This window comes from Antechinus flavipes, chromosome 1 (assembly GCF_016432865.1).
Source record: "Antechinus flavipes isolate AdamAnt ecotype Samford, QLD, Australia chromosome 1, AdamAnt_v2, whole genome shotgun sequence".
NCBI classification, from domain to species: domain Eukaryota; kingdom Metazoa; phylum Chordata; class Mammalia; order Dasyuromorphia; family Dasyuridae; genus Antechinus; species Antechinus flavipes.
In genome coordinates this window covers 574,060,890-574,076,447 of record NC_067398.1, presented here as the reverse complement: position 1 = coordinate 574,076,447, position 15,558 = coordinate 574,060,890, and the positions used below count along the sequence as shown (strand labels likewise).

Genomic DNA, 15,558 nt, shown 5'->3' with positions numbered 1-15,558 from the left:
GCACCTGAATAGAACTTGAAAGGATGATGGGGTTAAGATTTCTGGGATACAGAGATGAAGAGTGATGAATTCCAGGCAGAAGAAACAACACTTCTATGAGAGACCATGCCAAGTTTGAGCAATAGCCAATATTCCAGTAGAGTAGATGAAAGAGAATAATGTGAAATAAAACTGGGTTATGGAAGATGGAGCAAGATAGGATAAAGGGATAGAAAGATAGAGAAAAATCATAGAAGATCCTCACATAATTGATTTGAAGGAGTCAAAAAAAAAGATGGTGCCCTCTCCAAAAATAAATGAAGGGCATTTCTGAATTCTGAAGGCCAAAAAGGTCTAGGAGGAAAGATTAATTCTATTATTGACATGCTGAGGCTGAAGTTAGAATATCTAAATTGTTGTAACTATAGAAGTGAAAAATGCAGGAGAAAGATTACAACAAGATATAAGATTTGTATGTTATCTGCATAGAAGTAATTTAATTAGAAGCAGATAGGTGATATAATAGATAGAATATTGGACTGGGAGTCAGAAGACAAATTTAAATTTTGCCTTGGACTCTTAATTGTGCGATGCTGATGGATCAGTGAAATTGATTAGACACACAACACAATAAGCAAGACCTATAATAATTGAGTATTTCATAAGCCCCAAAATTCCAGCTTCTGGGATAAGAACTCACAACTTGACAGAAATTGCTAAGAAAACTTGAAAATAATATGTCAGAAATTCGGCACAGACATATCTCTCACACCCATACCAAAATAAGGTCTAAATGGTACATGATTTGGTCATAAAAGATGCTATCATAAGCTAATTAGGAGAGCAAGGGACAATTTACCTATCCGATCTTTGGAAAAGGAAGGAATTTATCAACGAAGAACTAGAGAACATTATGAAAGGCAAAATGGATGACTTTGATTACATTAAATTAAGTTTTTGCACAAATCCAACAGAAACAAGATTAAAAGGGAAGTACAAAGCTGTGAAAAAAAATTTTACAGCCAGTGTTTCTGATAAAGGTCTCATTTCTAAAATATATAAAAAACTATGTCAAATGTATAGGAACACAAATCATTCCCCAATTGATAAATGGTTAAAGGACATGAGCAGACAATTTTTAGATGATGAAATTAAAATCCTGTATGGTCATATGGGGAAAAAATGCTCTAAATAACTATTGATTAAAGAAATACAAATTAAAACTCGGAGGTACCACCTCACACTTCTCAGTTTAACTAAGCTGACAAAAGATAGATGTTGGAGGGGATGTGGGAAAACTGGGACTCTAATGCATTGTTGGTGGAGTTGTAAAATGATCTAACCATTCTGAAGAGCAATCTGAAACTATACCCAAAGGGCTATCAAATTGTATACACCCTTTGATTCAATAGTGCCACTTCCTGGGTCTGTATCCCAAGGAAATCATAAAGGAAGTAAAAGGATTCACATATGCAAAAATGTTTGTAGCAGCTCTTTTTGTGGTAACAAAGAATTATAAAATGAGTAGATGCCCATCAATTGAGGGATGGCTGAACAAGTTGTAGTATATAAAGGTAATAGAATATTATTGTTCTATAAAAAAATAAACAAACTGATTTTAGAAAGGCCTGGAAAAATTTCCATGAACTGATGCCAAGCAAAACAAAAGAACCAGGAATATATTGCACACAATAACGATAATCAACTATGAAAGATTTGGTTCTTCTTAGTGGTTCAGTGATTCAAAGCAATTCCAATAGATTTTGGACAGAAAATGCCATCTTCATCAAGAAAAAGAAATATGGAGATTGAATGTAAATCAACACATGGAAGGTTCACTTTTTTTTTCTGCTTTTTTTTTCCCCCCTTTCCCATGGTTTTCCCCTTTGGTTCTGATTTTTCTCTCCCAACATGATTCATAAAGCAATGTGTATTAAAAGTAAATTTTAAAAAACCAAAGATCTGGAAAAAAAAGTTGTGTGACCCTGGGCTAGTCACTTAAATCTCTGCTTGCTTTAATTTCATCATTGGTAAAGTACTTACTGCTTCACAGGATTATTGTTAAAATCCAATGATACAACAGATACAGTTCCATGTATACCGTAAAGTACCACCTAAAAATTACTACTTATTATTATTACTATACCTTTATTAATTAAAAATATAATTACTATTAATATTGTTATCTATTAATTATGATTATAATCACCATTACTATTTTCCTTACTAATATTATAATTATTTTTACTATTATTACTCATTGAGGATCAGCCAGCTTAAGTTTAAAGATAGATATTATTTATATTAGAATTCTTTAATACAGTGTATGTACTGTATTATGGCAGTAACATGGATTTGGAGTTCACAATATGTATAGCATAGCTATAGTAGAAAATGTTTTTCTTTAAATTTAAAGATAACAGTAAATGATGATACAAATTTATTAAAAAAAAAACACCTAGATAATACTATAATTCAGAAGAGGTCACAAGTATTCAAAAATATACTCAGTAATGAGGAAAAATATATTGTGTGGTCAAAGAAGTATGATTTATTTATTTATTATGGTTTTTTTTTGCTGAGGTAATTGGGATTAAGTGACTTGCTCCGGGTCACACAGCCAGGAAGTGTTAAGTATCTGAGGCCAGATTTGAACTTAGGTTCTCCTGATTTCAGGGCTGGTACTCTATTCACTACACCACTTAAATACTCCAAAAACATAGGATTCTGATGTAGAACAATGAAAAACCTCATAAATAACACAGTCTAACAACCTCTCTCACATTATAAATGAGGAAACTGAGGCAAACAAGGTTAAGTGACTTGCCTAATGTCATTCAGTCATAAGTGTCTGAAGCTAGATTTGAATTGAAGTCCTCCTGATTCCTAGTCCAATTCCATCTGGCTACCCACCTGGCCCATAATAGATGCCTTATAAATTTTGTTTGACTGACTAGGCCAAGTATTCTTTCTGCTATACATAATCACAAAAAAATAAAAAATACATTTCTACATTCACTAATATAATTTTCAAGACAGACTTCAAAAATAACTGTATACAATATAAAATATTTGCGAGTCTATTTGTCTAGACAAATCCAAAAACTGTGTGAACACAATCACAAAATACTTTTCACATGTATAAAGTCAGATATAAAAAGTTGGAAATATATTAATTGCTCGTGGGAAGGTCAAACCAATATAAAAAGAACAATTCTACCCAAATCAATATGCTTATTCAACTTCACAAAAATCAAGTTGCCAAAAAAAATTTATAGCACTAGAAAAAATAAAATTCATCTAGAACCAAGGAAAAAAAAATGCAAAGAAAGGTAGCCTAAATGTCCCAGATCTAAAACAGTACCACAAAGCATTAGTTATCAAAATCATTTAGTACTGACTAAGAAAGAGAATGGTGGATAAGTGGAATAGGTTAGGTACATAAGACATAATAGTCAACACAAGACATAATAGTGACTATACTAATTTACTGTTTGATAAAACTCAAAGACTCTAACTTCTAGGATAAGAGCTCATTATCTGACAAAAATTTCTAGGAAAATGGAAAATAGTATGGCAGAAATTAGGCATAGCCAACATTTCACACTCTATACCAAGATAAAAGTTGAAATGGATACATGATTTAAATATAAAGGGTGATATTATACACAAATTAGGACAGCAAATGATAGTTTATATGTCAGATCTTTGAAAAAGGGAGGAATTTATGACCAAAAGAGAATCAGAGAACATTATGAAATGCAAAATAGATAATTTAGATCAAATTAAATTAAAAAGGTTTTATATAAACAAAACCATACAGCCATGATTAGTAGAGAAACAGAAAGGGGGGGGGGGGGATTTTACATTCGGTATTTTTGATAAAGGCCTAGCTTCTAAAATATATAGAGAATTGAGTCGAATTTATAAGAATACAGGTCATTTCCCAATTGTCAAAGGATATAAACAGACAATTTTCAGGTGAAGAATTAAAGTCATCTATAGCCATAGTAAAAAAAAAAAAAAAAATTCTACCCAAATCAATATGCTTATTCAACTTCACAAAAATCAAGTTGCCAAAAAAAATTTATAGCACTAGAAAAAATAAAATTCATCTAGAACCAAGGAAAAAAAAATGCAAAGAAAGGTAGCCTAAATGTCCCAGATCTAAAACAGTACCACAAAGCATTAGTTATCAAAATCATTTAGTACTGACTAAGAAAGAGAATGGTGGATAAGTGGAATAGGTTAGGTACATAAGACATAATAGTCAACACAAGACATAATAGTGACTATACTAATTTACTGTTTGATAAAACTCAAAGACTCTAACTTCTAGGATAAGAGCTCATTATCTGACAAAAATTTCTAGGAAAATGGAAAATAGTATGGCAGAAATTAGGCATAGCCAACATTTCACACTCTATACCAAGATAAAAGTTGAAATGGATACATGATTTAAATATAAAGGGTGATATTATACACAAATTAGGACAGCAAATGATAGTTTATATGTCAGATCTTTGAAAAAGGGAGGAATTTATGACCAAAAGAGAATCAGAGAACATTATGAAATGCAAAATAGATAATTTAGATCAAATTAAATTAAAAAGGTTTTATATAAACAAAACCATACAGCCATGATTAGTAGAGAAACAGAAAGGGGGGGGGGGAATTTTACATTCGGTATTTTTGATAAAGGCCTAGCTTCTAAAATATATAGAGAATTGAGTCGAATTTATAAGAATACAGGTCATTTCCCAATTGTCAAAGGATATAAACAGACAATTTTCAGGTGAAGAATTAAAGTCATCTATAGCCATAGTAAAAAAAAAAAAAAAAATGTTCTAAATCATTATTGCTTAGAGAAATGCAAATTAAAACAACTCTGAAGTACTCCCTCACACCTATCAGATTATTTAAGATAACAGGAAAAAATAATGATAAATGTTGGAGGGGTTGTGGAAAAACTGAGACACTAATGCATTGTTGATAGAGTTGTGAATTGATCTAACCATTCTGGAGAGCAATCTGAAACTATACCCAAAGAACTATAAAAGTGTGCATGCTCTTTGATTCAGCAGTGTCACTACTGGGTCTGTATCTCAAAGAGATCCTAAACGAGAGGAAAGGACTCACATGTGCAAAAATGTTTGTAGCAGCTCTTTTTATGGCAGCAAAGAATTGGAAATTGAGTGGATGTTCATCAATTGGGGAATGGCTGAATAATTTATGGTATATGAATATCTTATAGAATATTATTGTTCTATAAGAAATGATGAGAGGCCGATTTCAGAAAAGCCTGAAAAGATTTACATGAACTGATACTAACTGAAGCAAGCAGAACCAGGAAAACACTGTATACAGCAACAGCAAGATTGTGCTAAGATAGACTTAGCTCTTCTCACCAAAACAGTGATCCAAGACAATTTCAATTAGATGTGGGATTGAAAATGCCATCTACGTCAAAAAAAAAAAAAAAAACTCTGAAAATTGAATGAGGATCAAAGCACATTATTTTCACCTTTTGTTTGTTTGTTTGTTTTCTTTTCTCATGGTTTTTCCTTTTGATTCTGATTTTTCTTTCAGGATTTGACTAAAAAGGAAATATGTTTAAAATTATTGTATTTATATAACCTTTATCAGATTGTTTGCTGCTTATGAAGGGGGGAAGGAAGGGAAGAAGGGAGAAAAATATTTGGAACTTAAAATCTTATAAAAATTCATGTAGAAAAATATCTTTATATGTCATTTGTAAAAATAAAATTTTATTAAGTTAAAAAAAAAGATGAGTTCACTTAGCAAAAAGGAAAGATTAATTCAATGTATATTTCACTAGAAAGCAGAAAAAAATCTCTTTGGCAAGATCCCTCCTCTTAAAAGAGAGAAATAAAGGTCCTTCCAGAAACAGAACCCCTTATGATTGTCACTGCTACCATTTCCTTAGAGTAAGACAGGGATAAGGACAAATAAATATTGGATCAGATTGACCTGAATTGGATTGATCTTTTAACACTTAACAGGTTTTTTTTTTCTTTTCCTTTTTTTAAGACAGTTAATCAATTCATTTAAATGATATAACTATTAACCTTCAGAGGCAAAACTTCCAATCTCTCCTCAGCAAAAACTGGCAATCTCTTCAGAAATGGATTTTCTTCACAGTAGAATTCTCCCAGTTTCATCCGTCGAATCTTGTAAAACAAAATAAATATTATTATCAGATACAAAAGTGAAATTAATTTCTATAGATTTCATTGTCTCAGCTACAGCATGAAATTGGAACAAATCTGTCACTTGAATGTTTAAAAAGAAAAAAACAGAACTATTGATTTTTAAAAGCTCAAGTTTATCTAGCCCAAATTTCTCTTGACACTTTTAAAAATTATGGAGGACCCTCTAAAAGAGCTTTTATTTATGTAGATTAGATCTGCTGATATTTATTATGTTCAAAATTAAAATATCTTCATTTTTTAAAATTTATTTAATATTTTCCCCCAATTATATTCAAAATAAATTTTTAACATTTATTTTTAAGATTTTTGAGTTCTAGATTCTCTCTTATCCCCATGCACAATTAAAAAACTACGTATGTTGTCTTCATATTCTTATGAAAATCCTTTTCGACTTTGGCATTCTTTGAAAACTCTTATGTTTCAGCCAAAATAGACAATTATTCCTCTCTCTTACTGGAGCTGTTGAGCATTTATTCACATATTGTCCAATGGGTTCTTCAGTACTACCATTTCACTGCATATTGTGATCTCCTACTATTCAAGGACCAAATCATAGATTTATAAACAGGAGGGTCTTAGAAACTATTCATTCTAACCTCCTAATTTTAAATGAGGAAACTTAAACTCAGAGAGTGTAAGTGAACCAAGATTCTCCTGTTTCCAAATCCAGAGCTCTTTCTGCTATACTGTTTAGCTGATTCTTAACTTTGCTATTCTTTAATCTCTCTTTGATTTGTTCTGTGTATTTGTATAAAGACCAAACAACTATTTGTGGATGGATCTATCAGATTTTTAGCTCCATGAAGACAGAGACTGTGTTGTTTAATTTTTATCTTGCCAGTAAAACACTAACAGGTGCTATTTGTTTGAATTCATATCTGTTAAATAATCAGAGGTTTACAAAAACACTAATCGGACATTTTTAAGAAGGATGGAGTTAAAGGAATAAAGGCTATTACCATAGTGTAGGTAAGTGGATAAGAGCCTAGATTAGCTTGGTGTCCATGGAAATAAAAAGTTGGGAATGAACACCAAAAAGAGAGAGAGAGAGAGAGAGAGAGAGAGAGAGAGAGAGAGAGAGAGAGAAATAAAAAAGTGTATATCTCCTGACATGACATCTATTCAGGTTGGAAGATGGAAGAAATAGAAAGAGATAATGATTACACTAACATTCCAAAGACATGAGAATGGGTGTCTGGCTGTGATGTCCAGCCCATCTTTTACTGGAAGTTTTTTCCAATCCCTCTTAAATAGAATACTTTCACTCTTTTAAACATTTTCTATTTATTCTGTACTATATAATTTATTTGTACCTTTTTGCTTGTGGTCTCCCATTAGATTGTGAGCTCCTTGAGGGCAGAGACTGTTTTTTGCCTCTTTTTGCCTCTCCAGCACTTAGGACAATACCTCCTAGTGCATAAGAGGTTCTTAGGAAATGTTTATTGACTGAATGATAGAAATACATGGGAAGGATAATAAATAATAATACCTTCCATTTATATGGCATTTTAAGGTCTTCAAAGAGTTTTAAATACAACACTGTTTAATAAATGCTTTTTGATTGATTAATATATCATCTCATTTAACAAACTACGTATGTTGTCTTCATATTCTTATGAAAATCCTTTTCGACTTTGGCATTCTTTGAAAACTCTTATGTTTCAGCCAAAATAGACAATTATTCCTCTCTCTTACTGGAGCTGTTGAGCATTTATTCACATATTGTCCAATGGGTTCTTCAGTACTACCATTTCACTGCATATTGTGATCTCCTACTATTCAAGGACCAAATCATAGATTTATAAACAGGAGGGTCTTAGAAACTATTCATTCTAACCTCCTAATTTTAAATGAGGAAACTTAAACTCAGAGAGTGTAAGTGAACCAAGATTCTCCTGTTTCCAAATCCAGAGCTCTTTCTGCTATACTGTTTAGCTGATTCTTAACTTTGCTATTCTTTAATCTCTCTTTGATTTGTTCTGTGTATTTGTATAAAGACCAAACAACTATTTGTGGATGGATCTATCAGATTTTTAGCTCCATGAAGACAGAGACTGTGTTGTTTAATTTTTATCTTGCCAGTAAAACACTAACAGGTGCTATTTGTTTGAATTCATATCTGTTAAATAATCAGAGGTTTACAAAAACACTAATCGGACACTTTTAAGAAGGATGGAGTTAAAGGAATAAAGGCTATTACCATAGTGTAGGTAAGTGGATAAGAGCCTAGATTAGCTTGGTGTCCATGGAAATAAAAAGTTGGGAATGAACACCAAAAAGAGAGAGAGAGAGAGAGAGAGAGAGAGAGAGAGAGAGAGAGAGAGAGAAATAAAAAAGTGTATATCTCCTGACATGACATCTATTCAGGTTGGAAGATGGAAGAAATAGAAAGAGATAATGATTACACTAACATTCCAAAGACATGAGAATGGGTGTCTGGCTGTGATGTCCAGCCCATCTTTTACTGGAAGTTTTTTCCAATCCCTCTTAAATAGAATACTTTCACTCTTTTAAACATTTTCTATTTATTCTGTACTATATAATTTATTTGTACCTTTTTGCTTGTGGTCTCCCATTAGATTGTGAGCTCCTTGAGGGCAGAGACTGTTTTTTGCCTCTTTTTGCCTCTCCAGCACTTAGGACAATACCTCCTAGTGCATAAGAGGTTCTTAGGAAATGTTTATTGACTGAATGATAGAAATACATGGGAAGGATAATAAATAATAATACCTTCCATTTATATGGCATTTTAAGGTCTTCAAAGAGTTTTAAATACAACACTGTTTAATAAATGCTTTTTGATTGATTAATATATCATCTCATTTAACAAAGGTCAAGTGATTTCTCCATAGCCTCATACCTAGAAAATGTTAAAGGCAGGTTTAAAATTCAGGCCATCTCTTGAATCCAAGTCCCCTGAATTATACAACTTTTGTTTCCACTTAAACTCTTAGATGGGCCTTTGCAATCTCATCAAAGTATATAATCTCTGCCAGTACAGATTGCAACCTTTTAACACTTCATTTTGTGTGATTTTCATCTATTACTTTCCCCAAACCCCTCATGGAATTTACATATGGTACACAAGGGCTATTCGGTTGGCATGTCTTTTATTCTTTGTCCATGACCAGCGTGCCTCATTTTCTGCTTATACTGATGTCCTTTGTGCCTGTTATCATAATATTGGCATTGATAACATATTTTTGCCTGTTTACATCTAATCACTGTTACCCTTGGGATTATTTACAATTCTGAATCAAAATTACAGAAGAAATAAGTGATAGAATAATTTGGAAAACATATCAAAAGCCAGAAAATAAGGCAAATATATTATAGTAGTGATGATGAATTTCAATTATCCAGACATTTACCATTCTCTGCCAAAAACAAAGTAGTTGCCTTAATGATCATTTCATCTTTTCAAAGGTAAAGGAATCCACAAGAAGGAACTCCTGGATCTAATTCTCAACAAGATGAATGTGGTTTAGGGAGTAAAAAAAAAATAATGGGAACTTTGTGGGAGAAAATTAAATGGCATGATATGAACTGAGTTGGGAGAACAGATACCAAAGGAAATAGAGGAATATTAAGTAGGCTTGCATGGCCAAAATTGCCACAAGAGAGATCAACCCAAGAAGGATGAGACACTCTCAATAAAATTTCAAGAGGAACAATTCCAACAATTCCAAGAAAAAAGAGCTGTTTAAAGAACCCAATGTAGTTGCAAGGGGTAATTCATCTACTAATTCACTACTTTTTTCAAAATGATTGAAGTTATATGAGTTGCCCAGAGTCATATAACTAATAAATGTCAAGTGTCTGAGACTGGGTTTGAACTCAGATTATAGTAACTCCAGAGCTAGTTGCTCTATCCATTGCCCCCTGAGCTTTCATTTTTCCCCTTACCTTTGGAGTGGTAGACTTCATAAGATAACAAGGAATGTTAAAACAAATTTAAAAGATGGGAAAAATAGACAAAAATGGAAAGGTTAATAAATATTTATTACAAATCTACTATGTTTAGGGCATTATACTAAGCAGGGAGGACATAAAAAGAAACAAAAGATAATATCTACTCTCAAAGAGCTCACAATCTAATGGAAAAACTTATGAACAAACAAATAAATACAAATAAACTCTATAAAGGATAAGTAGGAAATAACTAAAAGATGAAAGGTACTAGAATCAAGAAAGCTTGGGAAAGTCTTCCTGTGGAAGATAGATTTTAACTGGAACTTAAAGAAATCAAAAAGTAAGCTATCTCCTATTAAAAACAAATGACCTAGAAAACATATGAAGAGATAATTTAAGAATTATTGGATAGCCTAAAAGCTGCTTTTAAAAAATTAGCTTGTATGTCAAAATTCGAGAATCATGAAAGGAAACTTTTCATTTATGTTGGAATCAAAAGTTGAAAAGGAAAATAGAATCCACTTATCATCTTTTTAAATAAGCTTCAAAATGAAAATTTCCAGGAATGTCACAAATGAAACTCAAAAGTTTTCTGGTCAAAAGGAAAAAAAAAACCCAGCAAGTAACTAGAAAGAGTTCAAGTTCACAGTCAGAATCAAACATGATTTAGAAGCTACTCCTATAAAGGAAAATATAGATTACAGTATTACAAAAGATATCTATCTACCTATATCATATGAATGAGTGAGCAAAGGAGAAATTGGAGTATAGTAATCCATTAAAAAAAAGTTTCCTCAGCCTGAAAAACAAATATGTTCTTCAAATCCGAGCTTGCAGAAATATCTATATATCTATATGTGTGTGTGTGTATACATAGAATTATTTATAAATAGATTGATATATGTATATACATTATATATATGTATGTACATATATATAATATATATATGGTGTTACATAACTTCCCCAAGAAAATTGAATATAATCCTGTTGGGAAAGAGGGTGGATAGAAATTGATTGAAACAAAGGACTACCAAACATTCCTGATGTACAGAGCAATGAAATAAAAACTTTGAAATAAAAAATAAGTGAACTTAGTGGGGAAAATGTTTTATATCAACCATTTAAAATTTGAATTCACTCTTCCTGAAGAGCAAACTGTAACAATTTTCAGGTGAAGAAATTAAAATCATTTGTAGTCATATAAAAAAATGTTTTAAATCACTATTGATCAGAGAAATGCAAATTAAGACATACTCCGAGGCACCACTATAAAACTCTCTGATTGGCTAAGATGACAAGATAATAATAAATGTTGGAAGGGATGTGGAAAAACTGGGACACTAATACATTATTGGTAGAGTTGTGAACTGTTCCAACTGTTCTGTTGAGCAATTTGGAACTATACCCAAAGAGTTATCAAACTGTGCATACTCTTTGATCCAACAGTGTCTCTACTAGGTCTGTATTCCAAAGACATCATAAAAGAAGGAAAAGAACCCACATGTGCAAAAATGTTTGTAGCAGCATGTTTTGTAGTAACATGGAATTGGAAATTGAATGGATGCCCATCAACTGGGGAATGGCTGAATAAGTTATGATATATGAATATTATGGAATATTATTGTTCTATAAGAAATGATCAGCAGGATAATTTCAGAGAGGTCTGGAGAGGCTTACATGAACTGATGCCAAGTAAAGTGAGTAGAATCAAGAGAACACTGTACACAGAAACAAGATTATGAGATGATCAATTCTGTTGGATGTGGCTCTTTTCAATAATGAGGTGATTTCAGGTCAAGTCTAATAGACTTGTTATTTTCTTGCTTTTTGTTTTCTTTCTCTTTTTCTTCTTTTTGATCTGATTTTTTTTGTACAGCATAATAAATGTGGAAATATGTATAGAAGAATTGTACATGTTAAACATATATTGGATTGTTTGCCATCTAGGGGGATGGATGGAGGGAAATGAGGGAAGTAAAGGAGGGAGAAAAAATTGGAACAAAGGGTTTTCAAGGATGAATGTTGAAAAGTATCTGCATATATTTTGAAAATAAAAAGCTATTTTTTAAAAGAGTGTACTCCAGTTCACAGATAAATTTCTGTACTATGGTTTTTGCTATATAGTTCTAAGATGTATCCCTTTATAAAAGATAACTGTTGCTAATTGGTTATTGGCAATATTGAGGAAATATCGATAGAAGAATTGATATTGTGGCACTAAACTCTATTAATATTATTGAAGAAGTATTAACTTATTGATATTGAAAGAACATGCTATATGGGGGCTCTTGAGCTAGAGTTTATAAACACCACAGCTCCTTTCTCTTCCCCTGAATGATCTGCAGACTAAACTGTCAGTACAAATGGAGTTTGAATGAGCACCCCACCACAATGCAAAAGTATAATACTTAGATGCAGTCATTCAATAATACAAGTAGAATAACAGATTTATATGTAATATATCCATAATCTAAGCTTCTCATTCAGGATGTTTTTCAAAAGGCTACATATTTTCTATAAGATTTTCATATAGATTCTCTATATAGATTCTTCACAGATTTTACAAGAATAAAATTTACCTAATTTTTTAAACTATTGTTTTGCAGAATTTCAGTACAATTTTTTCAGACTTAGTTTCAATTTTCCAATTTTTAAAAAAGCATAATATAAATCTGAATCAGGATTTTGAGGAAACTGGACATATCTAGTTTCCATTTGTGTTTTTCAACCTGATCATAGATTTATAATACAATGAGCTAAGATGCTTAAAAAAAAAAAAAAAAAGGAAGCTATACAGACTAAAAATGAGGATATCAAACAAAATCTATTATGGTGCAAGTGACTCTAATAGGAGCTGCCATCATGATATCATATAAAGTAATAGCAAAAAAATAACAAAATAACATCAAGAGAAATAAATACCATGGATAATAATAATTTTTAAAATCAAATGTATATGCACCAAATGGTAATAGAGAGTAGCTCAAGTATGAGGAAGTCTTCAACAAAAAATATGAAAAGGATATAGATAGGTTCTTGCAAACCATTTTTATTAATGGAATCAAATCCTTACATCTATTTCTAATTGAGATACATTTACTATCCTTTTATTGTGGTAAAAATACAAAGATAGTAGGTGGTGATTGTCTTCAAGGAATCTAGGTCCTAATAAAAGAGATCATATATGCCCATAATTAGCCATCATACAAATTAAAAGACATAAAGTGAATAAGAACACTGCCAATTAAATTTTCTAGAAAGTAAAAAGAAAGAAAAGAAGAAAGAAAGAAAATAGGATATTGGCTAAGAAATAGACTAGTTGATCAGTGGCATAGGTTAAGTTCAAAGGACAAAACAGCCAATAACTTTAATAATCTAGTGTTCAACAAACCCAAAGACTCCAGCTTTGGGGACAAGAACTCACTGTTTGACAAAAATTGCTGGGAAAATTGAAAATTAGTATGGCAGAAACTAGGCACCCACACTTAACACCATACACCAAGATAAGGTCAAAATGAGTTCATGACCTAGGCATAAAGAATGAGATTATAAATAAATTAGAAGAGCATAGGATAGTTTACCTCTTAGACCTGTGGAAGAGGAAGGAATTTATGACCAAAGAAGAACTAGAGATCATTATTGATCAGAAAATAGGAAATTTTGATTATATCAAACTGAAAAGGTTTTGTACAAACAAAACTAATGCAGACAAGATTAGAAGGGAAACAATAAACTGGGAAAACATTTTTACAATCAAAAGTTCTGATAAAGGCCTCATTTCCAAAATATATAGAGAATTGATTCTAATTTATAAGAAATCAAACCATTCTCCCATTGATAAATGGTCAAAGGATATGAACAGACAATTCTCAGATGAAGAAAGTGAAACTATTTCTAGCCATATGAAAAGATGTTCCAAGTCATTATTAATCAGAGAAATGCAAATTAAGACAACTCTGAGATACCACTACACACCTGTCAGATTGGCTAGAATGACAGGGAAAGATAATGCGCAATGTTGGAGGGGAGGTGGGAAAACAGGGACACTAATGCATTGTTGGTGGAATTGTGAATACAGCCAACCATTCTGGAGAGCAATTTGGAGCTATGCTCAAAAAGTTATCAAACTGTGCATACCCAGCAGTGTTTCTACTGGTCTTATATCCCAAAGAGATACTAAAGAAGGGAAAGGCACCTATATGTGCAAGAATGTTTGTGGCAGCCCTGTTTGTAGTGGCTAGAAGCTGGAAACCGAGAGGATGCCCATCAATTGGAGAATGGCTATATAAATTGTGGTATATGAATGTTATGGAATATTATTGTTTGGTAAGAAATGACCAACAGGATGAATACAGAGAGGACTAGCAAGACTTACATGAACTGATGCTGAGTGAAATGAGCAGGACCAGAAGATCATTATATACTTCAACAACAGTAATATATGATGATCAATTCTGATGGACGTGGCCATCTCCAGCAATGAGATGAACCAAATCAGTTCCAAGAGAGCAGTAATGAACCGAACCAGCTACACCCAGCGAAAGAACTCTGGGAGATAACTATGAACCACTACATAGAATTCCCAATCCCTCTATTTTTATCCACCTATATTTCTGATTTCCTTCACAGGCTAATTGTACACTATTTCAAAGTCTGCTTCTTTTTATACAGCAAAATAACTGTGGACATGTATACATATATTGTATTTAACTTATACTTTAACATATTTAACATGTATTGGTCAACCTCCTATCTGGGGGAAGTGGAGGGGGGGAAGGAGGGAAAAAGTTGGAACAAAAGGTTTTGCAATTGTCAATGCTGAAAAATTACCCATGCATATAACTTGTAAATAAAAAGCTATAATAAAAAAATGACAGCATAAAAAAAAAATAAAGAAGGTAAGAAGAGAAGGAAGGAAGGAAAGAAGGTAGGAAGAGAAGGAAGGAAGGAAGGAAGGAAGGAAGGAAGGAAGGAAGGAAGGAAGGAAGGAAGGAAGGAAGGAAGGAAGGAAGGAAGGAAAGGAGAGAAAGGAGAGAGGGAAAGGAGGGAAAGGAGAGAGGGAAAGGAGGGAAAGGAGAGAAGGAGGAGAGAGGGAAGAAAGAAGGTAGAGAAGGAGGGAAGACTGAAAGACAGAAAGAAAGATCATATTTTACTGGGAGGAATCAGGATTAAAGAAAGTTTCATAAAGGAGAGAGCATTTGAGCTGTCTTAACTCTATTATTTCAAAAATGTATATAATGATGCTCCTGTCTTTTCCAAATTAACTGCTTTAGTATAATACAACCTATAATCAATGTTTTTTATCCTAGCACTTATTGTTGCAAACTTGTATAAAATTATAGTCCAAGTGCTACTAATTCATTCTAGCCTCCTTTGCCACTGTTCTTTGTCATACATGTATTTTACTGTCTGTAATTCAAATGTGACCTCA

General features: G+C 32.3%; 1 protein-coding gene across 1 annotated transcript in view; it reads right to left on the bottom strand.

The window, feature by feature from the left end:
• Positions 1 to 15,558, bottom strand: part of SLC26A7 (solute carrier family 26 member 7) — a 306,162-nt gene that overhangs the window by 272,504 nt on the left and 18,100 nt on the right. Inside the window, exon 2 of the mRNA XM_051970834.1 lies at positions 6,069 to 6,170. The gene's annotated coding sequence lies outside the window, so the exon portion shown is untranslated. The remainder of the gene's footprint in view (positions 1 to 6,068; positions 6,171 to 15,558) is intronic.